We start from the raw sequence: 7,203 nt of genomic DNA, 5'->3' as shown, positions 1-7,203 counted from the left end.
TCCAAAACAAAAAAAAAAAAGAATTGAACGAAAGGAAATATATAAGTTCAAGATTTTTAGGTTTGAAACTTCAACTTTAAAATTTCAAAAGTATGAAAAATTTTTTGAAATGAAAAGAAACAAACAATATTATCAATTAATTTATAGTCTGTATCGGAGATTGCAATACAGCCAAAGCATATATGGTTATTCGTTTATTTTTGCATACCAAAAAATAACTATTAAAATGAGGAAATAATTTACTAACATGAAATGAAACATATAAGAAATCATTATTAAGTAATTTTGAAAAGTATGGAAATTACTTAATTTTATAAATATAAATTATTAATTTGAAATTATAATCTCAAAAAAGAAGAAGAAGAAGAGAAAGAGAAGGACATATAATCGAGAAAATATTTGCAATTTAAGAGAAATGTTTAACGCTGAATGATTTATTAGTGAATCCTTTCTCCTAAAAAAATACTTTGCCATATCGTTTTTCATTTTCGATACAACTCGAAAAGTATAAGTTTAATGATTAATTAATCAGTATTTCATTCTCTTGTCCAATTCCATATCATTTCATTCCTTTCTTTTTACTTATATTGAAAATAATGATGAAGTAATTTGTCGGAATGAGAATTTTAATCGTTTCCATTAAATGCTTTATTACATCATTTTTTATATAAGAATAAAATAATGATAATTCGAGAATGAATGCTCATTTTAAATAAGAATTTCATTTGCTACTAATTGAAAATTTTTGAGAGAATAATTTTTAAAATAATGAATATTAATGATAAGATAATTAATATTCCGTCAAAAATAGTTTAACAAAATATTTTTCAAAAGAAATTAATAAAAAAAAAAAAAAAAAACAAGTTGTACTAAAAGAATAAATCAAAGCTACGTTAACGGTACTAAAATAGAATTATTATCACATTACATATATTTCCTAGTTATATCCTTAATAGCTATTCTTGAATCTATCGAATTTATTCAATCAATCAATCCTGATGGAATTCATTGGAAATGGAAATTGATGGAATTCGATCATTTGATCAAAACTATTGAGTATGCTATGTATGGTCAATTTAAAAGCGATAAAGTCGTACTAATCTTCATATAGTTGATATCAAGAAAAGTTTATACTTTCGAAAATATCAGCAAATGTACTGTGCGACAAAACCGCCTCTATACTCAGTGGTAATGCTAATGCATTAAATCCATATAAATGTCATTGCTGTGATAATTGGGAATGTAGAAGCTTCTCATATTATCATATCTTATATCATTACAACAAATTACTAAAGAATATACTAGAAAAAAAAAGAAAAACATCTTAATATCTAAGAATTTTTTTCCTTTTTTTTTGAGCGAAAATAGAAAGGAATTCACAATTTTTCAAATTATACTTTATGAGTGTAATAAATCAGAAATTGTTGATCTTTGATGCTTTAAAGATAGTTTAAAAAGAACGCAATGATAAATTGTGTACAAAAAGAAAACAAAAAAAAAAAAGTTTTCAAAGAATTCATTCCATTTAGAAAAATAAATCAACCGATAAATTTTGTAAATTTGATGATAACCAAAAAAGATGATAATTAATGATTAGAACCATCAGAAGAACTGATGTGCTACATCGAGTGTCCCAATTATGTATGATGCCTTTTCATTCTATGTTATCAGTGCCTGATATGGATCTCCAGAATTTAAAGGATAAACATTTTAAAAGCTATTGACATTTATTTGAAATGTCATATATTATGAAAATGTCAACAACCTATATTTATAACGATTGAGGCTTTGAAAAAAATCCAAAAATTTTATTCGTTAGCAATTCAAAGAGACAATAAATTATTTTAAAAATTATTTATGATTCATCGCTTCAATCACTCTATATTCGAATGATAAATTTTCATTTTAGTATAGATGTGATGGTATTTGCAAATGAAAGTTAAACTCTTAAACAGTTAAACAAAGTTAACTTTCAAATAAAATGTAACGATGGAAATGATTAATGGAAGTTTTCATGCTTATATATTAATTTGAAAAGTTAATAAATCAATTTATGATTGTTAAATTTTAATAGAAATAATTTGGTAAAGAATTACATGGAAAAAAAAAGTGAAATCATTCCCTTTTATTTTAAAATTTAAATCGCTTTTTAAAAGATAAAATATAGCAAATGAAATGATTGCTTCTTCGGAATAAAATTATATCAAACTATAAGTAAAAAGAAATCAAGGCTGCAGGATAACTAATGTTAATTAAGAGCCAAAAATTATCATCTGAAAGTTAACTGTCCAAAATGTTAATTACCACATCTACAACCTATCCGGATATTGTTCTCTGTTCTTATCCTGACTATCCCTATCTTCTGCTTTACTTATCCATCTCTTCATGAAAAAAAAAAAGTTAGTTTAAGGCCTGATCACGAAGAATGTCACGTCTATATATTGTCGTCTATATATTGTCTATACAACGTCTATATATTGTTGAAATATGATAACTCCCCGAAACCTTAATCGATAATCTAGCCAGAGATTTACATGAATATTTCTGTAGTTTGAATAGATGAATGGTTTTCTTTTCTTTTTGTAAGAATGATTTCTGGTTAAAGTTACACTAACATTTTTTTTTTTTGTACTAAAAATTAATTTAAGAGGTAAGTTTTTGGGAAAGTTCAAATTTTATTAGGGACAATAAATGATATGACACTATATTTACAAGATAGAATGTCTTAAAGTAATCTGTAAGATTAGAAAAGTTAAGACCTTAGATGATATTCAATAAGATTCAAGATTAGCCCATCAACTAGACGTGTAAAGGTGGATAGAGTACGAGAAGAAATGTTGTCATAATCCACTTTAAAATATATCATCAATATTACTCACATATGTGTTTGCTTGTTTAATAAGTCTTAATCGATTTCTCATTAATTCCAATCCTTATAACATTCTACAACCTATGTGACACTCAAATATTGCTACTCCAATTTTACACTTCCAGTTAAAGATAGCAAATAATAGCTTAGCTTATGCTATCTTTCGATTAATAATTATTATTAGAAATGGAAATAACACTGCACACTTCATTTATTAAAACTTCAGTATTTCCATATAAGACTGATTGTCAAGCTTTCTTAAATTTCAAGTATTCCAGTGATGAATTATGGAATATTAAAATTTGAAATGAAATACATCTTAATTTTATATCATTTCATTTACATCAATCAGATAGATAATTTTCTTTCAATGATATTTAATTAGTTTAATTTCATGTAAAAAGCATGCCATAATGAAGGTGAATTATTAGAAAGGAAGATAATGAATGAATCAATAAATATTCATCAAATTTCATTCAGAAATAAATTTTTACATTTTTTGAAAATTTAAAAAAAAAAAAAAAAAATCAATAAATTGCTGACAGAAAGCGCATGTGTTGTCTCTTGAAGCGATATATTTGCATAAATGAAATAAAAAGATATCAAATGATATCAACAAAAAAAAAAAATCAATCAATTGCTGACAAAAAGCGCACGTGCTATTTCTTGAAGAAATATATTTGTAGAAAAAGAAGAAAAATAAAAAGCTTAGGGAAATAAATTTTACTCTTTGATCAATTCTAATTTTGAAATTTTAAAAGTGATACTTTTCATGAAATTTCAACTAATTCGCTTTTCAAAAAAGACATTTGGAACTTAAAAGAACGGAGCAAATGGCATTAGTATAGCAAAAAAGCAAACATTCACTTCATTTCTTTGACAATATAACGATAATCCATTAATGTGCTGATAAAATGATAACAATTAGATTGATAATTGCAAAGGTACTAATAATGACGAGCATTATCTAACGATTCCAGAGTAATTGCTCGAGAGTGAAAAGTAATCAGTAAATTAATTTAATCCTTCTAAAGATTATTTCCAATCATTTCCAGATTTTCCAAAATCCCTTATCTTCAATTTAATATAAATTCTTGAAATGATAAGAGAAATCAATTTTGCTTCGTTTCTCTGATAACATAATGATAATCCACCAATATGCTGATAAAATGATGATAAGTGAAGAAAGAAATCGAGAGTAAAAGCTAACATTACACTTATTGCTAAATTGATCAACTCGTCCAGATTGGAATAGTATATCTATTCCAGATGAGTTAATCAATTTTTCAACAAGACTAAGCAAGTCTTAGCCTAGTCTCAAATCAATAATCAGAGATAAACTCAGAGACTTGGCTGGCACTACCAGCCAAATACTTGCATGCATGCTAGCATCATATCTAAAAAGTTTTGTGCAACAAAAACAAACAAACAAACAAGGAGGAACAGTACTGTTGACCATCGATTACATGCTTCTGTGATGCGCGTGCCGTTTGCGCATGCTGTGTCTGTCAGTCTGTTCCCCTGTCTGTCAATCTAGTCTGTTTGCCTGTCTGTCAGTCTGTGTTTGCACAGAAGAGAAGAGAGATGGAAACAAAAAGTGTTCATTATTTATCTTTCGGAAATAAAAACAAATATTTAACTTTTCTAAATTTAATCTTTTCTTCATTTCTTCAATATTATCAGCAAAAATTCTAATTTAATTTCTAAAACTTTCGAAAAAAGTTTTGTCTTTTTACAAACGGAAAATGTCACTTATCCGTATTTCCGGACCGGATTTTCAATACTGTTCATTCATCCCATTTTCTTTTATGTCCAAATCGTTGATGTTTCCTATTATTTTGCCTCATTTAAATGTTTCACGAATCCTTGGGATACATTCATTTTGGCCTTCGAGCCTAAGGCTCACATCTCACATCTTATCCAATCCTTTAGATATCATCAAAAAATTCGCAAGAGTACGGTAGAAAAGAAATGAAATTATTTTAAGATTAGGTCCACAAGTAAATTCCGGTTGAAATTTAAAGATTGCATAGGAATGGTACTCTTTGCGAAAACATTATTGATCACTGTCAGATGACATGTCATCTAGCCCACAAGGATAAAATTATCCAAACACAACAGTAGGGTTATCTAAGAATTGGAGAGGATGTTACAAGACATGAAAGGTACAGTAAAGACAAAAAGTGAGAAGGATGACACAACGGGTGAGTATCTTGCAAATATCCCGCGCAATAATCCCAAATCTCAGTCCATCGATCGTGATCAGGAAATACGAAACTGAAAAATTTGTTTATCCATATTCCTTTTTTTTTGTTTGAAAAATAAACCGGAAAGTATGAATTGACAAATCGGTAACATTTCATTGATTTATTGGGAAGGAACGAATTGAACTTTAAAAGAAGGACCCGTTAGGACAATGAAAATGCGTCAAAAGGGTGACATTTAATGAGCTGTGGTCAAATGCAATAAATTGTCTAAGAAAGGAAAGGAAAAAGAGATGTTTCAAAATAGTAGTATGGATATAAGTTAATATTTAACAGAAATTGACTTACGCACGTGAGACACGCTATAATAACACACGTAGCAAAGTTTATTAGAGTTTAATTGTTTGATAATGTACCGTAGGAATAAATAAAATTAGTGGAAATTTGAAATAAAAGAATTAATAATGATTAGAAGAGGAGACAAATGGAATATTTTTATTAATTAATACAATTTTATTGTATTGGGAGATGATAGTTTCTGTTAATTAATTAAGAGGAAAGAAAGATGACGATAATTAGAAAAAAAGATATAAAAACGAAGATATTCGTAATTCGCAGTTGAAACGTTATATAACTTGAATGGGTTGTGAGACATATGATTAAGTAAAATATAAAATGTTAACGGAAAAAAAAGATTTGTATAATATTTAATGCGCAGAATCACGAATCATAAAAATTAGAAGTTTACATGATCATGAATTATAAAAATTAGAAGTTTACATGATCATGAATCATAGGAATCAGAAGTTTACATGATCATGAATCATAGGAATCAGAAGTTTACATGATCATGAATCATAAAAATCAGAAGTTTACATGATCATGAATCATAAAAATCAGAAGTTTACATGATCATGAATTATAAAAATCAGAAAATGTTTAGAAGAATTGACAAATTCTTAATAAATAGGTCTGTTTATATGATTAAACGAGTTAAACAAAGGGATTATGGTAAGTTAATAATTTCTTTTTATGAATTTATTTGATATATGTTAAATATATTATAAATTTCTCGGATTTTCAACAGTAAAAGGCGCATTTGGTTCATTTTACAGCAGGTATTAATTCAAGTTAAAAAGTTTGACATGACATTTGACATCAAACCTTTCAACATTTTATTAAATCAAAGAATACTTAATAACTTGACGCTCCATTAATTAAATCATTTAAAAAAGTATTTAATAATTTGAATTTGGAAAGAAAATTGTTGAAGTAATGCGGCAGTTTAATTTAAAATGGTCCAGTTCAACTAATCAATAATTAGCCAATTAATAGAAACTAAGGATTAATTTGCATATTTCTGCTTTTTTTAATTTCTAAACTATTTTAAAATATAGCATAACATACGGAATATTCTATTTAGCAAATAATTTGCCTTTTTTTTTTTTTTCTCAGTACAATGATTATCTTGGAAAACAATTCTTTGATGATTGGAACAAATGTATAATTGTGATAAAGGTTTTACTGATAACGGGGGATTTATTCTTTGAATACATTATAAGGATAATTATCAGTTAATATATCACGAATAATCTCGATCATTACATTATTCTTTGTTGTCGTGAACAGACGATAATACTAAGTTGAACCGAATCGAAGTGTATTGAATGACCCCAAATGATAATGATAGCTTTCCTTTTATATAGTGAAAGGTTGTTTACCATTATTTCTACAATTGCACTTCAAACTACATTTTAATTATTGTGCAATTCCGACATTTGCGCATGAAATTCTTTCAACATAAACATATTTTTATATAAAAAAATATTTCGATTATTTCAAGCAATGATGATAACAATATGGATAATGATAATGATGTTAAAGACTGATTCATATGTCGTACAAATGGCAAACATTCAAGAGAAAAAAAAAAGATCTAAAACATCTTATGAGCTAACGAGAAGTGGGAATTTTAATTTACAAGGAGAAGAAAGATAAGAAAAGTGGATAGAAAGAGATCACTAAGAAGAATGATTGGAAAGAATGGTCGTTTCTTTGAAAAAAAAAATGTTTTAACGATTGAATTATGACAAGTGAAGTCAATCTTTGCTCTATTAAAGCTGAAAATCA

Source organism: Loa loa, assembly GCF_000183805.2.
Source record: "Loa loa unplaced genomic scaffold supercont3.87, whole genome shotgun sequence".
NCBI classification, from domain to species: Eukaryota; Metazoa; Nematoda; class Chromadorea; order Rhabditida; family Onchocercidae; genus Loa; species Loa loa.
This window is presented reverse-complemented; position numbering follows the sequence as displayed.